Source organism: Somniosus microcephalus, chromosome 4, assembly GCF_052327205.1.
Source record: "Somniosus microcephalus isolate GS21.2 chromosome 4, FLI_Smic_1.0, whole genome shotgun sequence".
Classification (NCBI taxonomy): Eukaryota; Metazoa; Chordata; class Chondrichthyes; order Squaliformes; family Somniosidae; genus Somniosus; species Somniosus microcephalus.
The window spans coordinates 171,533,682-171,558,381 of record NC_140990.1 but is presented as its reverse complement, the minus strand read 5'-3'; the positions used below and the strand labels follow the sequence as shown (position 1 = coordinate 171,558,381).

General features: G+C 45.6%; 1 protein-coding gene across 1 annotated transcript in view; it reads right to left on the bottom strand.

The window, feature by feature from the left end:
- The window catches only part of ino80db (INO80 complex subunit Db), a 128,422-nt gene extending 105,413 nt beyond the window's left edge, over nt 1-23,009 (bottom strand). The window contains exon 1 of the mRNA XM_085985460.1: nt 22,823-23,009. The gene's annotated coding sequence lies outside the window, so the exon portion shown is untranslated. The remainder of the gene's footprint in view (nt 1-22,822) is intronic.
- Between the last annotated feature and the right edge of the window lie 1,691 nt (nt 23,010-24,700).

The window sequence follows — 24,700 nt, the reverse complement described above, 5'->3', positions numbered from 1 at the left end:
TGGGGGTCCTTGTACACTAATCACACAAAGTTAGCATGCAGGTAAAGCAAACAAGGGGGCTGGAGTACTGAAGAATAAGGAAGTCTTGCTGCAATTATATAGGGCTTTTGTGAGCCCACACCTGGAGTACTGTGTACAGTTTTGGTCTCCTTACTTAAGAAGGGATATACTTGCCGTAGAGGGGGAGCAATGAAGGTTCACTAGATTGACTCCTGGGATGAGAGGCTGTGCTTTAAGAGATTGAGTAGAATGGGTCTATATTCTCTGGAGTTTCGAAGAATGAGAGGCGATCTCATTGAAACATATAAAACCCTGAGAGGCTGTTTCCCCTGCCAGGAGTCTAGAACTAGGGGGGCATAGTCTCAGGATAAGGGGTCGGCCATTTAGCACTGAAATAAGGAGAAATTTCTTCACTCAGAGGGTTGTGAATCTTTGCAATTCTCTACCCCAGAGGGCTGTGGATGCAGTCATTGAGTACATTCAAGACTGAGATCGACAGATTTTTGGGCACTGAGGAAATCAAGGGATATGGGGATAGGGCAGGAACGTGGAGATGATGTAAAAGTTCAGCCATGATCTTACTGAATGGCAAATCAGGCTCAAGGGACTGTATGGCCTACTCCTGTTTCTTATGTTCTTATGTTCTCAGCACGTCCCAAAGTGCTTTACAGACAATGAAGTACTTTTGAAGAACAGTCACTGTTGTAATGCAGCAGCCAATTTGTGCACAGCAAGCTCCCACAAACACCAATGAGACAATGACCAGATCATCTGTTTTAGTGATGCTGGTTGAGGGATAAATATTGGCCAGGACACTGGGGAGAACTCCCCTACTCTTTTTCGCAATGCCACGGGATCTTTTCTGTCCACCTAAGAGGGCAGACAGGCCTCATCCGAAAGTCAGCACCATCAACAGTGCACCACTCCCTCAGCACTGCACTGGAGTGTCAGCCTAGGTTTTGTCCTCAAGTCTTTGGAGTGAGGCTTGAACCCACAACCTTCTGATTCAGAGGTGAGAGTGTAATCCTCATACTTGGCTGACACCGTAAAAGAAATTCCAAGAGGAAATGATCTTGGTTACACTCTATGAAACAGAGATGAATTAGCGTGTGTGAGCGAGCATGTGCTGGGGTGGGGGGACACCTTCCTGCTCTGTATTTCTTTTCCCCATTAATTTTCTCCCCTCCTCCCAACACCTTGCTGGTGTACTGTTCCACAGGTTCCCGTTGTCCATCAGTATCTCACCCAATTGGCCATTCTTTGCTCGCGAGCCTCAACAGTGAGTACTGCTGGTCTACTAAACCGTGGAATGCCTACCCAACCCTGCCCTCATCAGGTATTCACACACATGCACTTTTCAGCAGAGGTCAATGGATAGTGATCAGGAATAGGAATCTTGGTCTGTCTAGATCAGATACTAACTAAATAACTTGAGTCCAGAGGGAACAGTGCCACTTCTACATACAGTCAATCCTACAATTCACCTACCCATGTTAATGAAACCCTGCCTATGATAGACCAATCTAAACGTCCCACATTGTGTGCCAACTCTATGGTAACGCGTCACCTGGTTACAGTGTTATTTCTCTAGTTTTGCCCCTCATGCACTCTCCTAGCTCAGCTTATCAAAGAAACCCACCTCATTCACCCTTAACTCCATTCCCACTAAGCTGATGACCACCAAACTTCTCTTCCTGGTCCTCCATGGTTTCCTCTTCTTGGGTATGATCCCCCTCCTCTTCAAAAGAGCAGTCATTCACTCCTCAAAAAAAAAACAACCTTGAACCCTTTGCAATCGCAAACTACCATCCCATCTCCAACCTCCACCTCCTCTCCAAATTCCGTGCCCAACATTTGCACAACTCCAGGTTTCAATCTCTCCAATCAGGTTTCCGACTCTTTGCAGCACTGAAATGGCCCGAATCAAACTTGTAAATGATATCCTGTGACTTCGACCGTGCTGCATTTTCTCTGTCCTCTCTGCAGCCTTTGACACGGTTGACCACACCATCCTCATGCAACACCTCTCCTCCGTTTCCAACTCTGTGGGACTGCCCTCGCTTGGTTCCACTCCAGCACATAGAACACCTACTTCCACATCATCTGCCTGAGCCCACCTGCTGCTCAAAATATCATTCACGTCTGTGTCACCTCCTGTCTCCAATGCTCTGCTGGCTGGTCTCTCGTCCTCCATGCTCTGTAAACTTCAAGCTCACCCCAAATTCTGCTGCCTGTATCCTATCCTGCACCAAGTCCCGCACACGAACCACTCTTGTCCTTGGATGGCCTATACTGCCTCCAGGTCCCTCACCGCCTCCAATTTAAAATTCTCATCCTCGTGTTTAAATCCCTTCATGGCCTTGCCGCTCACCATCTCCGAAACCTCCTCCAGCCCTACAACCTCGCCTCAGAACTCTGAGCCTCCGACTCTGCTCTCTTTTGCATTACCCTCTGCCACATCATTGGCGGGCGTGCATTCAGCCCTCAAGGCCCCATGTTCTGGAATTCCCTCCCTATACCCCTCCACATTCCTTGCTTCCTTTTCAGAGCCTCCTTAAAATCCATCTCTCTGACGAAGCTTTTGGTCACCCCTCCTAATATCCCCGTGTTTAGCTTGGCGTTCATCTTTTTCTTTCGCCTTTGTGAAGTGCCTTGGGACTTTAAAGGTGCGATATAAAATCGAAGTTGTTGTTGTTGATGGGGAGAGTCCTTCTTGAAACAGATAAGACGCCCCTCCATCAGGCACTATTTGATTGGTGATAATTATTGTTACATGTGTTGTCAGGAGATATTCGAACTTCCAGAAGAGAGACTAAAACGCAAACAGTTGGAAACATGATTGAGGGAGTAAGTATTAATGACATCACTGCAGGAACTGACTCATGTCTGTCACAGAGCCCAGTGTCATGAAAGAGCTGTACACACACATTCCTTAGATGACAGGATTGCTGTAGTATCCTGTGGTTAATCACTGCCTCTCTGATGTTAATTCAGTTGCCCCACAGTATCGAGCTCAGCAACTTCAACCAGCCGGTTTTCTTGTTGTGACTGCTGTTTAATCAAGACAAAAACAGGCAGAAAAACACAAGTGACGTTGAAACAAATAAAACTTCTGACGATCTGATGTTGAAAAGGGTCCCTGATGGCAGCATTAAGCCATTCTTCTGCCAGTTTTCTCTGTCGGCCATGGCTCAGTGGGAGCATTCTCACCTCTGAATCAGGTTGTGGGTTCAAGTCAAACTACAAAGACTGAAGCACAAAATCTAGGCTGACTGTCAGAGGTGGGAGTCACTGGCAAGGCTAGCATTTATTACCCATCCCTATAACTGAGGGGCTTGCGAGTCTCGTTCAGAGGGCAGCTTAGGGTCAACCACATTGGTGTGGGACTGGAGTCACATATAGACCAGAGCGGGTAAGGACGGTAGTTTTCCTTCCCTGAAGAGAAAGTGAAAGAGATACCACCTGCCATATATAATTCACAAACAGACTTCACACCTGGAGAGGTACTCAAAGCACTTTTCCAAGTACTGTCACTGATGTTAGTGCTCTGACTTCAATATAATAGAGAAAGAAATAGTACTTAAGCTGTTTTAGATGCTTGTGTGATATTCTTAATTGATCACCTTAAAGCAGCTATCCGAGACAGACCTGTAACCACCCCCCGCCAGTGTTATGCAACCCCCAGTTTGGAAGGGCAAAACCTACAATCTAAAACTCCTGTTGTACATTTTTCACAGTTCAAATTAATTCAGGGGAACAATTTCACACTATTACACTTTGCTGAAATCTTAGTGAAACAAAGCTCATTGATAGTATGATTGTGTGAAATCACTGGGCTTTACTGAAAATACCAGTGATGACCCTGGGAAAGATTCCGAGAAAAACCCAGAGCATTCAAATATTAATAGCAGCAGGAAAAGGTCGCAGTGACTGCCTTTAACTCCAAGTTATCAGTTCCTTTTAGGACAGTGGCATTCTGACTTGTTTACAGTTCAAGGGGGAAAAGAACATAAAAAGCAGAGCAGAGCACTGGGATTCCCTCCCTGAACCTCTCCACCTCTCTCTCTCTCCTTAAAACCTACAACTTTGACTGAGCTTTTGTTCACCTGGTGTCAAATTTTGTTTGATTGCACTCCTGTGAGCCCTTGGGACGTTTTACTGGGTTAAAAGCGCTGTATAAATGCAAGTTATTGTTGCTGTTGTTGAATGAACATTCCACTACAGTGCAGCGTTCTACCCATCCAGGAATGCAAATTAGTCATGTGCAATATCAAAATAATATCTACATGCCCTTGGGAAATGGTGGAAGAAAGTTGTGTCTGGATAACGCTGACTGGCACTGCTCGAGTGGGTGGCAGGGGGGCATTGGTTTCTGAATGCACTACACAATCCTTCAGCATAAAACTAGACAGAAACCACCTGAAGCGCCATGCCCGCACAAAGCTCGAGTGCCAACTACCTGTGCTGCCCACACACCATTGGGTGTCCCAGTTGGAAATGTGCACTGTTTGTGAATTTGGAGCAAACAAAAACTGAACAAACGACTGGGAGAGGAAAACAGGATCAAACATCCTTTACTTACTCTTTCCATCATACAGTGGCTTTTTTAATCTCTGGCTAGTTCAGAGAAAAAAAAGACTTGCATTTATATCGCGCCTTTCACAACTTCTGGACGTCCCAAAGCGCTTTACAGCCAATTAAATAATTTTGGAGTGGAGTCACTGTTGTAATGCAGGAAGCGCGGCAGCCAATTTATACACAGCAAGGTCCCACAAACAGCAATGTGATAAATGACCAGATCATCTGTTTTAGTGATGTTGGTTGAGGGATAAATAGGGCTGCGGGATCATCCCGAGAGGGCAGACAGGACCTCGGTTCAACGTCTCAGCCGAAAGACGGCACCTCCAACAGTGCAGCACTCCCTCAGCACTGCACTGCAGTGTCAGCCTAGATTTTTGTGCTCAAGTCTCTGGAGTGGGACTTGAACCCACAACCTTCTGACTCAGAGGCGAGAGCGTTGCCCACTGAGCCACAGCTGACATCATAAATCAATACCAACACCCAGATCAGCAACAGCTCCACTCCTCCCAACCTGCCCCTTCTCCCACTGGGAATCAAAGAGAAAGACTGGCTGTTCTTTTAGGTTATTAAGAAGGATAACATCCTCAGTATGAATATTCTGCCAAGACCGCTTTCCCAATAGTAAACAGGGATAATCTCCAAGCAACATCTAGGGAATTAAATGTATATGCATATTTATTTTGGAGACATTTGACTGTTGTCCCTTTATGAGACTGATAACTTCCTCAAGCCGGGGTTTCACTGGACACCACCGGCAATGAAGTGAAGTGAAATGACTCACGAGTGGAAATAGTGTTACGAGTGAACCAATAATCCAGCGAACAAGTGTTCAATTCCACCACGGCAGTTTGAGAATTTGAATTCAATTTTTAAAATCTGGAAATAAAAAGCTGCTATCGGTAAAAATGACCTTGAAGCTGTCAGATTGCCGTAAACACCCAACTGGTTCACTCATGTCGCTTTAGGGAAGAAAACCTGTCGTCCTTTCCCTGCCTGGCCTGTATGTGACTCCAGTCCAACGTGATTGGCTCTTAACTGCCCTCTAAAGTAGCCTCTCAAGCCACTCAGTTGTCTCAAACTTTCTCAGGGCAGCTAGGGATGGGCAATAAATATCAGCCTGGCCCACATCTCAAGAAAGAAAACGTTTGTAAAAACCTGCCATCCCCGTACATCAAGGGAGGTCCTGGCCACAAACTCACATAATGCATGAACCGCACAGGCGCACTTAGGAGTAGTTGCATTGAAGTTGCCCTGTCCTGAACCTGTTCCTCAGCACACACAAGGCTAACTGGCACCAACAGGACCAGTTCCAACGGAAGCAGCTCCAGAATATAAAAAGGCCTCGCGACAGTTCCAAGAATCTAAGCGCAAGAGTCAGTTGCTAATACATAGGCAGTACTGCCAGCGACAGCATAGGCCTCTGCCGCCATACCCAGTAACCATACAGGATGCACCGTTCTATTCACATGGCCTCCACCAATATCTAAGGTGGCAATACCTGACACACACCAAAGTGCCCACTAGTTGAAATAAACTTGTAAACCGCTTGCAACATCCTCTGCCATGCCATGTTTTCTTCGACAGCACCTCCCAAACCCGCGACCTCTATCACCTAGGGCAAAAGGTGCACGGGTACAACCCTCACCATACATCCTTATACCCGGACCTTTCAATGGGGCTCACTGGATATCGATCAGGAAAGAAAACGCTGCAAGATTCTCCTCTCGCTACCCCGGGGGCATGGAGGTTGACTATAGGGCGCCTGGCTCAGATGAGCTAATGCACCTAATCTGATCAGCTACCTCACCACACACCTTGGTTAGATAATTGCAATGAAGCAGTGGGGAAACTGGGTGTGTATCTGGTATACATCTGCACACATACCTGATCATCAAGCAACACCTTACAAATAAAGGCCATCGCAACTTAGCTCCACAAGATCCCTAACATAAGAACATAAGAAATAGGAGCAGGAATAGGCCACTTGACCCCTCGAGCCTGCTCCGCCATTCAGTAAGATCATGGCTGATCTTGGGCTCAAAGCCACTTCCCCGCCCGCTCCCCATAACCCTTCACTCCCTTATCTTGCAAAAATTTGTCTATCTCCACTTTAAATGTATTTAATGACCCAGCCTCCACGGCTCTCTGGGACAGAGAATTCCACAGATTTACGACCCTCAGAGAAGAAATTCCTCCTCATCTCAGTACTAAAAGGGCGAAACTTTTTTCTGAAACTGTGCCCCCAAGTTCTAGATTTCCCCACGAGGGGAAACGTCCTCTCTGCATCTACCTTGTCGAGCCCCCTCAGTATCTTATATGTTTCAATAAGATCACCTCTCATTCTTCTAAATTTGCATCAGACTCTCCCACGAGTAGATGGTAAACAGCATGAAAGAGTCTGCGTCACAGCTTGTTAAACAGTGGGGGCGGGGGGAAGAGTTACTGAGGGCAATGGTTCAGAGAAATGAACACAGTCACTATAATGAGAATAATGCTTTTATTAACCTGGCTTACATTTCAGTTAACAGGGTGATGGAGAGGACTGGGTTAGAATGAGCAAAAACAGTCCCATCACTGAAAAGGAAACCTTCTCTATGTAGATTCAATGGCATCAAATGGGACAAAAGTGCGATAGGAAAAGAACAACGCGATCAGAAGAAAATCACAAGGACGAAAAAAAAGCATCCAGCTCGTCCTCTGATATTTCAACTCACTCGGCCTCACATCCAACTGCACCTTGAAATCCCTCGACACCGTTCGAGTTCACCACCCTTGCCCAGTCAGCCATCCCACGAGTTCACAGAATCACAGAAACCCCACAGTGCAGATAGAGGCCATTTCGGCCCATCGAGCCTGCACCGACACATATCCCACCCGATCCCAGTAACCCCTACACCAACACATATCCCACCCTATCCTTGTAACCCCACGAATTTAATCCCCCTAACACTAAGGGTCAATTTATCATAGCCAATCAACCTAACCCGCACATCTTTGGACTGTGGGAGGAAACCGGAGCACCCGGAGGAAACCCACGCAAACACGGGGAGAATGTGCAAACTCCACACAGTCACCCGAGGCCGGATTCGAACCCGGGTCTCTGGCGCTGTGAGGCAACAGTGCTAACCACTATGCCACCGTGCTGCCTTAATGTATGTTTTTTTCTAAAATATGTGTTTTAAATGTACTTTTCACTCATTTAAACTTATGTTCTCTCGTCCTTGAGACTTGACTGATGAGTTAATATCCAGGCTTCATCTGCCTCTGAGACACAGAGGTCCACCCTCATTACCTGCTGGCTTCCTTTCTCTCCACCTTTTCCAAAGCATGCACATCCTTTTTTGAAGTGTGGGGACCAAAACCACATGCAGTATTCCCAAAGGAGGTCTGACTAGTTCATTATAAAGCCTTGTAGACTTATTCCAGCTATGGAACCCAAAACTCTTGTCTGCTTTTACTTGCTGCTCCACATTGTCTCAACACAAAGTGATATTTAGGAAGCCACTCCATTCAATGGGATGATCAGGTGGGCAGGACCCCAATATTCCCCACCGCTACCACGCACCCCACCACTGGCCATCTGAACCGCCTCGCCACCTCTTTCTCCTTCTTTAAGATTCTGCGTAAAACTTACCTCTTTGACCAAGCATTTGGTCACCTGTCCTAATATTTCCGTATGTGGCTGGGTGTCAAATTTTATCTGCCAATGCTCCTGTGAAGAACTTTGGGAGGTTTTACTACGTTAAATGCGCTATATAAATGCAAGTTATTGTTGGATGAGGTCCTCAATGGCCATCAGTGACCCTGGATTCCCACCGGGAACAGTAGCACAGTGGTTGCGTTACTGAACTAGTAATCCAGAGGCCTGGACTAATGATTCAGAGACGTGTAATCCCACCACGGCATTTAAATTCAGCTAATTAAATGAATCTGGAACAAAAAGCTAGTATCAGCAATGGAAACTTCCGGATTATTGTAAAAACACATCCGGTTCACTAATGTCTTTTAGGGAAGGAAATATGCCATCCTTACCTGGTCTGGCCTCGATGTGACTCCAAACCCACAATGTGGCTGACTCTTAACTGCAAGCCACTCAGTTGTAACAAACTGTTACAAGAAACAATAATAAAAAAACCGGATGGACCCACTGGCTTCAGACACAACAATGGCATACCCAATCCAGTCGACCATGTAAAGACCTCCTCACCAACATCTGGGGACTTGTTCCAAAATTGGGAGAGCTGCCCCACAGACTAATCATAGCTGCCAGACGGATCCTGCGGCAGGTGGTGAGAGAACCAACACGAGGGAAAAACCTACTTGACCTTGTCCTCACCAATCTACCTGTCACAGATGCATCTGTCCATGACAGCACTGGTAGCAGTGCTCAACACACAGTCCTTGTAGAGAAGATATCCCGTCTTCACACTGAGAACACCTTCCATTGTGCTGTGTGGCACTACCACCGTGCTAAATGGGATAGATTCAGAACAGATCTAGCAGCTCAAAACTGGGCATCCATGAGGCACTGTGGGCCATCAGCAGCAGCAGAATTGTATTCCACCACAATCTGTAACATCATGGCCAGGCATATCCCTCACTGTCCCATTACCATCAAGCCAGGGGACCAAACCTGGTTCAATGAGGAGTGCAGAAGAGCATGCCAACCATTAGGTGCCAACCTGGGGAAGCTGCAACACAGGACTACATGCATACTAAACAGCGAAAGCAGCAGGCTATAGACAGGACTAAGCGATCCCACAACCAACGGATCAGATCAAAGCTCTGCAGTCCTGCCACATCCAGTCGTGACTAGTGGTAGACAATTAAACAACTAAAAAGGGAGGAGGTGGCTCCTTGTATATCCCCATCCTCAATGATGGTGGAGCCCATCTCGCCAAGTGTGGCATCAAGGAGCCCTAGTAAAATTGAAGTCAATGGAAATCGGTGGGCAAACTCTCCACTGGCTGGAGTCATACCTAGCACAAAGGAAGATGGTTATGGTTGTTGGAGACCAATCATCTCATCCCAGGGCATCACTGCAGGAGTTGCTCAGGGCAGTGTCCTCGGCCCAACCATCTTCAGCTGCTTCGTCAATGACCTTCCCTCCATCATAAGGTCAGAAGTAGGGATGTTTGCTGATGATTGTACAGTGTTCAGTTCTATTCGTAACTCCTCAGATAATGAAGCCGTCCATGCCCGCATGCGGCAAGTCCTGGACAACATTCAGGCTTGGGCTGATAAGTGACAAGTAACATTTGTGCCACACAAGTGTCAGGCAATGACTATCTCCAACAAGCAAGAGTCTAACTACCTCCCCTTGACATTCAACGGTATTACCATTGCCGAAACCCCCACATCCTGGGGGGTCACCATTGACCAGAAACTTAACTGGACCAGCCACATAAATACTGTGGCAACAAGAGCAGGTCAGAGGATGGGTATTTTGTGGCGAGTGTCTCATCTCCTGACTCCCCAAAGCCTTTCCACCATCTACAAGGCACAAGTCAGGAGTGTGATGGAATACTCTCCACTGGCCTGGATGAGTGCAGCTCCAACAACACTCAAGAAGCTCGACACCATCCAGGACAAAGCAGCCCTCTTGATTGGTACCACCTTGATCCACCACCTTAAACATTCACTCCCTCCACCACCGGCGTACCATGGCTGCAGTGTGTACCATCTACAAGATGCACTGCAGCAAATCGCCAGGCTTCTCCTGCAGCACCTCCCAAACCCGCGACCTCTTCCACCTAGAAGGACAAGGGCAGCAGGCGCATGGGAACACCACCACCTGCAAGTTCCCCTCCAAGTCACACACCATCCTGGCTTGGAAGTATATCGCCGCTCCTTCCTCGTCGCCGAGTCAAAATCCTGGAACTCCCTCCCTAACAGCACTGTGGGAGTACCTTCACCACACGAACTGCAGCGGTTCAAGAAGGCAGCTCACCACCATCTTCTCAAGGGCAATTAGGGATGGCAATAAACACTGGCCTGGTCACCAACGCCCACATCCCAGGAACGAATGAAAAAAAACTCCAACAGCCTGTGTCTTCAGGAGAGCAGGGGAGAAAAACAGAGTTAAAAAATATGAATGTATCACTGACCATTGCTGAACTGGGAAATTCCTTAAGTCACTATATTACATAGCAGATGCCACACAGTTATGACTCGACATTCATGCAGTGAATGAAACCAGCCATATAACACTTGTGAGCATGTTGAGCGGTTAGAATCTGTAACTCACTACCACGAGTAGTTAAGGCAAATAACATAGATGTATTTAAGGGGAAGCTAGATAAGCACATGAGGGAGAAAGGAATAGAAGGATATGCTGATAGGGTGAGATGAAGTAGGGTGGGAGGAGGCTCGTGTGGAGCATAAAGACCGGCACAGACCAGTTGGGTTGAATGGCCTGTTTCTGTGCTGTACATTCTATATATATATGTTTAAATTCTGCTTTCTCGGGTTTGCAGTTTGTAATTCTATGATTATAATGTGGGCTCAGCTGGTAAATCTGCAGCAACCCGTTCATTAAATCCCAACACCACATCACACGGGTTTTGGGGAATGTGGAAAGCAGCCTTCCTGTTTGGGTATATACAGTTTTCCGGTACTTGGTCGCCCTTTTTAGATGTCTGGACTCCAATTGGAGTCAGTGTGTTTAACGTTATAATCCTTACTTGACATGTCTTTCAGCACAGTCACTTTGGCGGGACTTTGTCAGCTTTGAATTACATTTTATAAATTGTTGTGCTGATCAAGAGGAATACCAGTGCTGGGAAGAAGAACAGCTTTTCCACTCACGGTTGAATATAGCACCCTTAGCAAGTGAGAGTATCAACTTGTGCGCAAGTATGGACCCACGGGGAACTGGTCCACACTGTCCAAACTCCTTTCAAGTTGGCTTGTATTCGTTCTCGAGATGGGAGCGTCACTGGCAAGGCTGGTATTTATTGCCGATTTCCAATGTACTAGCTTTCTCGGCCACTTCAGAGGGCAGTTAAGGGTCAACCAACGTTGGTATGGGATTGGAGTCACATATAGGCCAGACCGGGTAAGGACGGCAGGTTTCCTTTTTACGACAATCCGATAGCTTCATGGTCAGTTTTCAGATATTTTAAACTGAACTCAAATTTTCAAACTGCCGCACTGAGATGTGAACTCCCGTTCTCTGGACTATTAGTCCAGTAATTTAACCACTACGCTTAAAGAGATCTTCCTTTTGACTAGTCCGCGCTAGGTTAGTACATAGACCCCAGAGAGGAAAGGACAGTGTTTGAACACACTGCATCGAACTGCGCCCCCTCCCCCTTTCTGTGTCTGCTTTTAAAGCTATTGATGATTGCGTTGTCAGGAGTAGGAGCCGAGTTGGAGCACTGTTAGAGAATTGATTTAGTGGCAAATCGGTGTCTGCTGTAGTCAGCCTGGTTTTGGTTCCGGCCTGAAAATGTCTTGTTTGTTTAACCCGATGCCAAACCAGCTTCATGGATTCATCCCAAACATGTTGCAAATGGGAGATCAGACTGCAGCTGGTTTTCAGAACTGAACCATCCAGTTGTGTGCTAGAGTTACCAAAATATAAGTCTGTGTAAGTGACACTCTCTTAGAACACACAAGTGATCAAGGTGAGACTTGTACATTGTTTTTCCACAGTGCTCCTTGGTCAACAACAACTTGCATTTATATAGCACCTTTAATGTAGTAAAACGTCCCAAGGTGCTTCACAGGATCGTTATGAGAGAAAATCTGACACTAAGCCACATAGAGATATTAGGACAAGTGACCAAAAGCTTGGTCAAAGAGGTAGGTTTTAAGGAGCGTCTTAAAGGAGGAGAAACTTAGGGAGGGAATTCCAGGGCTTAGGGCCAAGGCAGCTGAAGGCTCGGCCACCGATGGTGGAGCGATGAAAATTAGGGACATACAAGAGGCCAGGATTGGATAACACAGAGATCTCCGAGGTTTGTAGGGCCAGAGGAGGTTAGAGATCGGGAGGGACGAGGTCATAGAGGGATTTGAACACAAGAATAAGCATGCAGATACCTTGTTTGATCAACATGTGGATATACTGCATCACATAAGCTCTCGTCTCTCATCCCCCCGCCCCTCCCAATAATCGATGAACAAGCTTTTAGTGGTGCGTATCCTTCACCTGTGAGCACGGACAAATGGCGATAGGCTATTTTGTGGTCCATACATAACACCTGTTGACTTACATCTGCACCTCCCTCTACCTGCTCACTTTAATCTTCACTTTCCTTCCATTCTTGATTCCCCCGCCCACTGATCATTTGATTATTTATTTAATTTGTGTGAATTCCCTGTCTACCTGTGTGTCATTGTTTGACTCCTCAATTCTAAACTGGTTGCGCTTCCACTTCTACCACTGATATCTGGCAAGACATCCCAAACATCAGTTGCCCGCCTCGGCGATCTGTTCATCCAACACAATGGAACACGTCAGTGCTATTTAGAATCCATATTAAAACACGGTAAACAAACAGGAGGGTGCTTGTACAGCCTGACGGAGGAATCACATGCTCGAAATTGATACCATTGACTCTACAAACGACATATCACACCTGCCTGGGATCTTCTACACAACATGTGGATGAGGAAGATCCCAGTGCTGCAATGGGAATGGAAAATTCCAGTGATGCATCAACACTCCTTGGTTTCATCTCCTTTTCACCAACCATACATTAAGTGGTCACTCTTTATGAGAGCACCTGGGCAATTTGTATTGGTGGACTATTTGTCCAAAAAAGAACGAATGAACTTGCATTTATATAGCTCCTTTCATTCACGACCTCAGGACAACCCAAAGCTCTTTACAGCTAACGAAGTACTTTTGAAGTGTAGTCCCTGTTCTAAAATAGGAAAAGCGGCAGTCAATCAGCACACAGCAAGGTTCAGAAAACAGCAATGTGATAATGACCAGATAATCTGTTTTTAGTTGTTGGTTGAGGGATAAATATTGGTCAGGACACTGCCCTGGGATCTTTTACATCCACCTGTAAGAAGCGGGACCGGTACTGAAACTAAATGTACAGCAGCCTGCTGTCAGTCAAGGCTGGAGGCCACATTTGAGAAGACAGTTTGCTAAAGTTTTACATTATCCTCCCCCATCCAAAATATAAGAAGTTTTAATATTTTAAAGCACGCGGTTTAATTGTTTTGAAAATGATGTTCATTGAAATGTTTAATTCGCTAGTGGGAATTTAAAACCAGTGTCTTCCAGTTAGTGCTTTTCCCAGTGTCTCGATATAACTACTAACAAAGCTACTAACAAAGCTGCTTAGTTGACGTGTTCTGTTCCTGGTCCCATCTGATATAAAGATGCTCCCAAGGTTTCATTGCAGAGGTTAGACTGGGGAATGTGTCAGCCGTGGCTCAGTGGTAGCATTTTTGCCTCTGAGCCAGAAGGCTAGAGATTCAAGTCCCACTCCAGAGACATGAGCACATAATCTAGGCTGACATTCCAGTGAAGTACTGAGGTCAGCAGGCCACCTGCAGATTTGAGGTCAGTGCCAGCACAGGTGATCCGCGATGCTCCCAGACTGATTAAGACATTGTGTGGTACAGGGAAAGTAACACTGTTCAAGGTATTTCTTTGAAACCTATATAACCATACAACACTGTAATGTATACCTTGGATTGTACACTCGGCACAACAATGAGCCTTCTAGGATGTTTCATCCTGAAATGGGAACAAAGAGCTAGTTGAAACACAAGGGTGCACCTCGAGCTTTAAATTAAGCCCTCAGGCATTTAACAAGTGTGATATTCACTGCACAGTAACGCACAGGCTATGGCACAAGTGTGGAGAGGTACTAGTTGAGCCCAGTCTCAGAATGGAGGCTCCTACTGCACATTAACCACCACTCACTGAGCCAAAACTCTCAGTTAACGAAACACTTTACAATAAAGATAAAATCCACGGCTGATGCTTCTGACTGTACCATACCAAATCTTGACCCACTGCTGACTTTGCTTCCTTATTGGGCTCCAACTGGGGCTTTCCTTGGTGTCAGGTTATCTCCAAGATAATGTGCCTGGCGATGGGAGCTTGGAGACCAGTCAATCCTCTGTGGCAGACTTGGTATTCAGATAGCTGAACCAGACAGATTGCCAGTACTGATGGCACTGTTGATGCTTGACTGCTCGGACTGGTTCATTGATGGGACCTTGGATTCTTCCCATTTGACGCCAGATAATTCTGAAAACCAACATCCTAACAGGTAGAAAAGCAAAATACTGCAGATGCTGGAAATCTGAAATAAAAACAGAAAATGCCGGAGCTGCTCAGCAGGTCAGGCAGCATCGGTGGAGAGAGAAACAGAGTTAATGCTTCAGGTCGATGACCTTTCATCAGAACTGATGAAGGGGCATCGACCTGAAATGTTAACTCTCGTTTCTCTCTCCACAGATGTTGCCTGATCTGCTGAGTATCTCCAGCATTTTCTGTTTTAATCCTAGCAGGTAGGATGGTCCTGCTGGAAGAATACCAGCACTCAGTGGTATTAGGCTCCATGGTTTTAGCTGGCTAGATCATGCTCCCTCCATGAAAGAAAGACATGACTTGCATATCAATAGCGTCTTTCACAACCTCAGGACGTCCCAAAGTGCTTTACAGCCAGTGAAGTACTTTTGAAGTGTAATCACTGTTGTAATGTAGGAAACGCGCAGTCAGTATGTGCACAGCAAGCTCCCACAAACAACAATGATATAATGACCAGATAATCTGTTTTAGTGATGTTGGTTGAGAGATAAATGTTGGCCAGGCCACCGGAGTGAGAGTGGAACTTAAACCCATAATCTTCTGACTTAGGTGAAGGAAACCAGGGAGAACTCCCCATCTCTCTTCAAAATAGTGCTGTGGGATCTTTTACCCACGAGGACAGTCGTCCCATCTGAAAGACGGTTCCTCCGGCATTATTGCGAAGAAGGGAAGGTGAGTTCCCCAAAGCGTCCTGGCCAATACTCATCACTCTATCAGCATTATTAAAAAACAAATTATCTGGCCACGCTTCCTGTATTACAACAGTGACTACACTTCAAAAGTACTTAATTGCCTATAAAGTGCTTTGAGATGTCCTGAGGTCATGAAAGGAGCTATATAAATGCAAGTTCTTTCCTTCTTTCTGTCAAGGAGTGCAGAAAACAGGGGAAATTGTTAAAAGTAGCACTGTGTCAAACCAACCTGATGTAGCAAGTGCTTGACAAGCAGCTTGAAAAGTTTATAGAACATAGGAACAGGAATAAGCTGTCCCTCAAGCATGTCCCGCCATTCAAAGAGATCATGGCTGATCTGTGACCTAACTCCATATACACGTCTTTGCCCCTTAATACCTTTGGTTAACAAAAATCTATTAATCTCAGATTTAAAATTAACAATTGATCCAGCATCAATTGCCGTTTATGGAAGAGTTTTCCAAACTTCTACCACCCTTTGCGTGTAGAAGTGTTTTCCAACGTCCAAAGATTCAATCAGGTTTGTCAGGCATGACCGACCCTTTACATATCCATGCTGGCTCTCTCTGACCAGCCGAAAATTTTCAAGGTGTTCGGTCACTCTATCCTTAAATATAGTCTCTATTAATTTCCTGACAACTGATGTTGGGCTAACTGGTCTATAATTCCCTGGTTTTCCTCTCTCACCATTCTTAAATAACAGAGTGACACGCGCAATTCTCCAAACTAAAGGAATGATTCCTGAATAGAGAACTTTAGATTACAGTTCAGGCATCTGCAATGTTCTCACCTACTTCCTTTGAAACCCTGGGATGGAAACCATCTGATCCTGGGGATTTGTCACACATAGAGCCATTATTTTCTTTCTTACTGTTACTTTGCTTAAGTTAATTTTGGTGAGTCCCTGTCCCTGATTCAATATTAGTTTCCTTGGGATGTCCAGCATGCTATCCTCATCCTCTACTGTAAATACTGACGCAAAGTAATTATTCAAAATGTCCGCAATTTCCTTATTTTCATTTACAATATCACCGCTATCAGTTTAAGGGACCCTTATTGTTCCTGACCACCCTCTTTTTCCAAACATATTGTAAAGTGTTGATTTTGATATCCCTTGCAAGTTTCTGTTCATACTCCCATTTTAAACACTACGTTGAACTCTATCATCTTATTATCGCTATTAGATAAATGTTCACGCATCGTTAGGCTGTTAACTAAATCTGGCTCATTACTCATTACTAAATCTGATATGGCATGCCCCCTTGTTGGTTCTAGGACATATTGTTGCAGAAAACTATCCTGAACACACTCAAGAAATTCACTACCTTTCTGACATGAGCTAGTCTGATTTTCCCAATCTATATGAAAGTTAAAATCCCCCATTAAAATCACTCTTCCTTTGCTACATGCTTGTCTAATCTCTGCATTTATACATTCTACCACTTCACAGCTGCTACCAGGGGGGCGATACACAACTTCCACTATAGTCTTAAATCCTTTTCTATTTCTTAATTCTACCCATAAAGTCTCTGCTTACCTCGCTATATCCTCTCATCATTGAAGTGATTTCATCCTTAATCACGAAGGCTACTTCTCCCCCCTCTACCATTTTTCCTATCTTTCCTATAGACCGTATAACCTGGTACAGTATATTCAGTTCCCAGTCCTGACTGGCTTACAGCCATGTCTCTGTAATGGCTATCATGTCGTACCCTCCAAGTTGAATTTGCATCTGCAATTCATTCAATTTGTTCCTTATACACTTTGCGTTTGTATAAAGAACGCTCATTAGTTCTACACACCCTAGCCTGTCCTTCAGCTCTAAAGTTTTACTCACACATTTCTTATTTCTCTCTCTGGACTGGGAGCCAGTGTAGGACACCAACAACAGGGGTGATGGGCAATGTCCTCCGTAAGCCGCACTGCCTCCTCCGCGGCCTGCCTCCCACAATGCGCAGCCCATTCAAATTTCTGCGCATGCACGGTATCTCCAATGTAAAAGCTGGTGAGCGGCCTGTGCGGGACCTTGCAGATGACTGCGCAACCGCGCAGTTTAGTGGGAACATTGGTGATGGGTGAACAGGACTTGGTGCGAGTTAAGATACGGGGCAGCAGAGTTTTGGATGAGCTCAAGTTTACGGAGGTTGGAAGATGGGAGGCCGGCCAGGAGAGTGTTGGAATAGTCGAGTCTAGAGGGTTAGAAGAAAAAATGCACAATAATAGTGTTTCTCTTATCTTGTCCTGACTTCACACCAACACTGCTTCCCAGTGCTGCTGATTCTATTACACGCAAATTCAAATCAGTGAGAACCCACTGGCAACAACTCAAAGCTTGCCTCTATCCTTCCTCCCTCGACACTTCTAGACACAAATCTGCTACGACTAGTGACTGCCCAATTTTAATAACTTTTTAAAAACATTTTCCATATTAACAAACCCAGGAAGAACACAATGTGTCCACAAGGGATTGGATTTACTTCATAAGGCTGCATGGATTCTCCCACGGCTGCAACTCTCCTGTATTTTCAGACGGGCGCTGACCCTTATCCTCTGGTGGCAGAGTCCAAGGCAAGGAGGCATAACCATAAAATTAGAGCTAGGTCGTTCAGGGGTGATGTCAGGAAGCACTTCTCTACACAAAGGGTAGTGGAAATCTGGAACTCTCTCCTTCAGAAAGCTGTTGAGGCTGGGGGTCAATTGAAACTGAGATTGATAGATTTTTGTTAGGTAAGGGTATTAAGGGTTATAGAACCAAGGCGAATAAATGGAGTTAAGATACAGATCAGCCATGATCTAATTGAATGGTGGCACAGGCTCGAGGGGCTAAATGGCCTCCTCCTGTTCCTATGACCCATGATGGGGAATGGTTCCATGGAGGATGGCAGAGCACCAGAACTTTACCCAAGCTGTTGTTCCTCACGCGCCAGCTTGCACAGCAAACAACAGCAGGCTATTTGACCACAGGGTGAGACTACAGCCAGTGTAGCTCTCGCCCGACATCCTCACGCTGCACATTCCAACAGGGGCTGCTGGACAGCAATCCAGAAGAAGTGACTCCAGTCCAAACAAAGACGGTTGTCCTTAGGATGGGCTGGCGGTATATGAGTGGGTTCAAGGGATCTCATGGGGAGTGGGGAGAATCCCAGAAAACAGTGAATGGGATTAACCAACAACGCTTTTGTATCAACTCGAAATCCGACATGAAAACATACAGGTTTACTTAAGCGGCAATTCTTTCTCGACAGTGGACATACGCCGTGTGTCAAAAGAGTGAATGGCTCAGCTGATGATGCCAGTGTGTAACTGAGCTGTACAGACCAGAAGGCACCAGGTTCAATTCCCGGGCTCGGAGAAATCAGGTGCTGTCAGTTGAGGTGGCGGGATGGGTACTACAATGTAAATTGTCAAACCGAGATGTTTGGCTTTTCATGCAACGGAACTCAATGGGCCCAATGGCCTACAGCACAGAGGGAAGCCATGTGGCCCATCGTGCTGTGCCTGCTTTTTGAAAGAGCTATCCAACTAATCCCACTCCCCTGCTCGTTCCCCATAGTCCTGTAAATTCAAGTAGCTAAGCTGAAACAAGCACAAAATTCAGACACACAGCTCCACGCTTAATACATATCCCGCCCAGTATAAATACCTGAGACAACCCACATGGAATGGGCTTGTCAAACCTACTTCTTTTCTACGTTTAGACTCACGCCTAGGTTTTTTGCACAAGGCTCCTAAAGCAGTAACTGAGAGCCCAGATGATTCCCTTGTCAGGTTTTCTGTCCTCCCTGCTTATAGGAGAAAAGAGAAGAACCATCTAATCTTACCACAACACCATTAACCTCCTTCCCCCGACCGAGATCAGGAACTCATTGTGGGAAACCTACGAGCATGAACCCACGTCCCACTACTTCTTGTAACAGCAACAAACCATCGTATACAAGTGGGAAACCCATTGCATTATTTAACTTCAGCACCTCGTGTAAAGAACAGCATCAAGTCAACATGTACATGAAATTGGTGTGTAACTGTGGCTCGAGAAATCACATGGCCATTCAGCCTGCTAGAAAGTTATTCGATGTCCGATCTCCGTGCAGAATTTTCAGTGGTGACTGAAAAGTGAAGCGCTGGTGTCACTGTTTTAAACGGACAGGTTTAGATCCTGGATGACCCCACACCAAACCATCATAGCACTGGATCAGGCAAGTAAAAATATTGTAGCTACTTCAGCTGCTGCACTTTGAACTCTCGTTTTTACAAAAATAACTGAGAACAACTTGCAAATATACAGCACCTTTAACTTAGTAAAATGTCTCCAGGCATCTCACAGGAGCGTTATCAAACAAAATTTGACACTGAGCCATATAAGAATATATTAGGACAGGTGAGGAAGGTCAAAGAGGAAGGTTTTAAAGAGCATCTTAAAAGGAAGAGAGTGAGACAGAGGGGTTTAGGGAGGGAATTCCAGAGCTTAGGGCTGAGGCAGCTGATGGCACAACCACCAATGGTGGTGTGAAGAAAACCGGGGATGCGCAAGTGGGCAGAATTGGAGGAACGCAGAGTTTTCAGAGGGTTGTAGGGCTGGAGGAGCTTACAGAGATAGAGAGGCATGAGGCCATGGAGGGATTTGAAAACAAGGATGAGAATTTTAAAATTGAGGCGTTGACAGACCAGGAATCATTGTAGATCAGCGAGCATGGGGTGATGGGTGAATGGGATTTGGTGTGTAACAGGAGTAAAGGCGTCACAATAATGTTATTGTATTTGCTGGGTTTACACACACAATTAAATTACTAAGAGGACAACATCATAAGATGACAGTGAACTTTCTTAACAGTTTGCAAATGGTAAAACTTCTTGGTTAAGCGATGCAGTCACTCGCCCTGTACAGGTACCATATAGAAGACATCACAGCTGGCTCCCGTCGCCAGTTTTCATTCAAGCCACATGCCAACTTTCCCTCTAATAAACTAATAAAAATTCAACCAAATCATCTTTTAAGGCTTGCTCTGTTGCCACAACAATGTCTGAAGTTTTCTGCACAACACAAGATCTGAAATGAGACCTATATACAATCTGTACTCTAACCGGATAGACTGGCTCACTTAACACCAGCATCCCATTCATTGTTTCTGTTGATTAATCAGCACAGAATTAAATAAAGCCATGGTGAAGGAATATTGAAAAATGCTCAACATATTGAACAGACAGGATAGAACATGAATGAAACATTCATTTACCAATAAACAGAGGTGCAGCCTGATCAATCACTTAATATTCATTCTCCCATTAAAAGACTTGTACATTTCAGCAAGAATACATATCTATAATAAAGAGGGGCTCACTAAGAAGTAGTCAGCATCATTACTTTTAGAAATTGCAAGAAGGCTGGCGTTTGATTGATTTCTCTGTACAATTATAATAGGATCGAGCTCTCTTTTTTAACTGTAAAGGACATCTATTCTCTGTAACTAAAATCTGTATGTAACTATAGAAAAGATAGCAATCTCTCCAAGATCTATGCTGGGCCTGCATTTAGTGCCCATCCCTAATTGCCCTCGAGAAGATGGTGGTGAGCCGCCTTCTTAAAACATAGAAACATAGAAGATAGGAGCACGAGTAGGCCATTCGGCCCTTCGAGCCTGCTCCGCCATTCAACGGGATCATGGCTGATCATCCAAACCCTAGCACCCGGTCCCTACACCGGCAGCCATCCCACCCAAGCCCTATCCCCGTAACCCCACGTCTTGAACCGCTGCAGTCCATATGGTGTAGGTACACCCACATCCCATCAATGAATAAAAAAAAAATCTCTCTTGCTATGATCTGTGCATAACTGGAAGGGAGATCTATGTCGGCCTGTCTCTCTCAAGAAAATATATGTGCAATAGTAAAGGATCTGTGTGCAATTATATAACTGTATGGGTAGACACAGAGGCTGTTTCCCCTGGCTGGAGAGTCCAGAACTAGGGGTCACACAGTCTCAGGATAAGGGGTCGGGCTTTTAGGAGATGAGGAGAAATTTCTTCAAGAGCTATGAATCTTTGGAATTCTCTATCCCAGAGGGTTATGGATGCTCAGTCACAGAGTATATTCAAGACTAAGATCAATAGATTCTTGAGCACTAAGGGAATCAAGGGATATAGAGATTGGGTGGGAAAGTGGAATTGATGTAGAAGTTCTGCCATGATCTTATTGAATGGCAGAGCAAGCTCCAGGGGCTGTATGGCCCACTCTTGCTCCTATTTCTTATGTTCTTATGTTGGAGATGCATACTTAACAGTAACAGGCATCTCTGTGTAAAAAAAGGTGTGTGTGTGTGTGTATATATATATATATTATTAATATATGTGAGCCCTTATATAAGTATAATAAAGGTTTGTATGTATGTATAGATTTATAAGTGAGATCTTTCAGCACAACCAAAGTCTGTATGTATATAAATATAAGGAAGATCTCTGCATAACTAAGGTTTGTTATGTGTACAAATATAAGGGAGATCTCCAAGATGTGTTTAGCTTTGCTGAGATCTCTATATATTGAAGATGTTTAACTGTAACAGTTCACTCTCTCTGTGTATCCTGCTACAGCAGGTACACTAACCTGTAAGGGTATCTTCTGTGTCTATAACCAGGAGCCCTGGCTATAAGACCTGTGCACAGTGCGCTCTCTCGCTCAGTGTAGCCCAGCGCCTGCGTGTGTGCGCGCCTGCAGCCCGGCCTCTGCCCACAGACACCGACAATCCGACAGCCCTGCCTCCCTGCGGCCTGCAAACAAAGAAGCCGGGGCCGGCTGGCAGGCGAGAGGGGCGCCGGGGGCCCGGGATGTGTTTTCAAGCCGTCCTGATGGGGCCTCCCCTTTCCTCTCCCTCTCAGGGGTCAGTGGGTGTGAAGCGGCCCCTCGGCACACAAAGGCAGATGGGCGTTGGGATGTTAGGCCGCGCGGCCCGTATCAGCGGCCGGAGGCTGCAAAACTGCTCCAAAATAACCAGAATAAAATCCATTAAAACAGCCGCCTCAGCCTAGCGCGGCCTAGTCGTACCCCCTCCACCTCGGATCGGCCGCTACCGTCTCCCGCTCCCGACGCCACACCATCTGGGGGTGGGGTGGGGTGGGGAAAAGAAAGAAAAAAAATCTAAACCCACCTCTCGATCCCCGGTCTAAATTTGCAAACCGCCGCCCGGCTTGGGGCGCCGTGTCCCGGGCGCCGCTTGCAAAGTGAGTCCGTGGATGTTCGAGGCCTGGGCTGTGGAGGCGCTGTGGCGGTCGCTTACCGTTGGCTGGCTGGCTCGCTGTGCTGGCCGGGCTGGCTCCGGGCTCCTAGAGGCGGGGGGGGAGGGGATGGGGATGGGAAGCTGGCCACAGTGCGCAGGCGCCTCCAGCCCGGGAGCGGCGGCTCGACGCGGGCGCGGGATGTCGCTCGGTCGGGTTGATTTTTGTTTCTCCACTACCCCCCCCGCAAAAGAAAAAGAACAAGGAGGCAACGGATGGGGAAAGATGGGTGGTGACGCCCTCAACTCCGAAGGAAGCGGGAGGAGTCACCCAGACAGCGCTAGGTTCCTTCGTTCAGGTGAGCAGTGCAAAGGAAGCAAGGGAACTAAACCTAGAAATAAAGATAGCGGAACTAAACCTAGCAATAAAGACAGCTTATTACTGATAAGTAATTATGGTGTTGATAATTTACAAGAGGAGAGATTCCTGTGTGACAGCTCTCGTTAAAACCAGCACAAAAGACACCCACTATCTCACTGTTGGATCCACTTTTCAGCTTCTCCTGGGAGGATTTCTTGTTCATATTTTAAATCGTGGTCTATTTATTTTTGCTCAGGTACAATATTGATTGATCATGAGATTGCAGGCATCGGAAAGTAATGCTGTTTTAATACATTTGTATTTAATACATCCGGGAGAAAAGGTAATAGATGTAAAGTTTAGGGCTAGTCCTTGGTTATTTCATTGTATTATATAGTGTGTCAAAAACCCCCCAGTTAAAACTGTAATTACAGTATGGATATGTGTGGCTATATGTACGTGTGTATATATTATACACATTGTGTGTGTAAACACATGACTGATACTATCTATGTATGTATCACGATTGCCTTTCAAGCTAATGTGAATTCAAAATACCCTATTTCTGCAGTGCTTATGTTTAAATTCAAATGGATGCATGGTTAAAGTTGTGATTTATAAAGTTTGTTGTAATTTACCTCTCAGTTTATCCTTTAAAGCAGATCAGTTTGGATTAAAGAAAGGACCTGCAATTTACATCGTGTCTTTCCTGGTCTCAGGACATCCCAAAGTACTTCACAGGCAATGTTTTGTAGGCAAATGCAGCAGTCATTTTGTGCATAGCACAATCCCACAAACAGCAATATGAATGACTAATGATGAAATTCATACTTTTTTTTTTACTGTTAGTGTAGTCATTCATTTAAAAAAGGATCATACTATTGTTACGATAGCAAAATACTGCGGATGCTGAAAATCTGAAATAACAACAGAAAATGCTAGAAACACTCAGCAGGTCAGGCAGCATTTGTGGCGAGAGAAACAGAGTTAACGTTTCAGGTCTGAAGGGTCACAGACCTCTGACATTGCAGTGTTCCCTCAGTACGGCACTGGAGTGTCAGCCTAGATTTTGTGCTCAATTCTCTGGAGTGGGACTTGAACCAACAACCTTTTGACTCAGGGGCGACAGTGCAACCACTGAGCCACAGCTGACACCTCAATCTCTACTGGAAGTGTGTGTGCATAAGATCAGGCTGGGAATACTTCTACTGTTGGATGGCCTCTCACTGCTGCGTCTCGCACGTGAATAATAGCTACTTGGGCCAAGCGGCAGAGGGCACTCATCACCTGTGGAATGGGGAGGGAAGTTATGTCTATGAGATCTTGCTGTGCACAAATTGGCTGCCATGTTTCCTACATTGCAACAGTGACTACACTTCAAAATGTACTTCATTGACTGTAAAGAACTTTGGGATGTCCTAAGGGAATGAAAGGTGCTATATAAATGCAAGTCTGTCTTTTTATTCAAATGCACTGTACATGCTACAGGCCTTCACCTGCATTCAATACCAAAGCTTGAATAAAATGCAATCAGGTGCTAGGTCATCCCAGAATTCATCGGATTGTGAGTGAACCAGTCT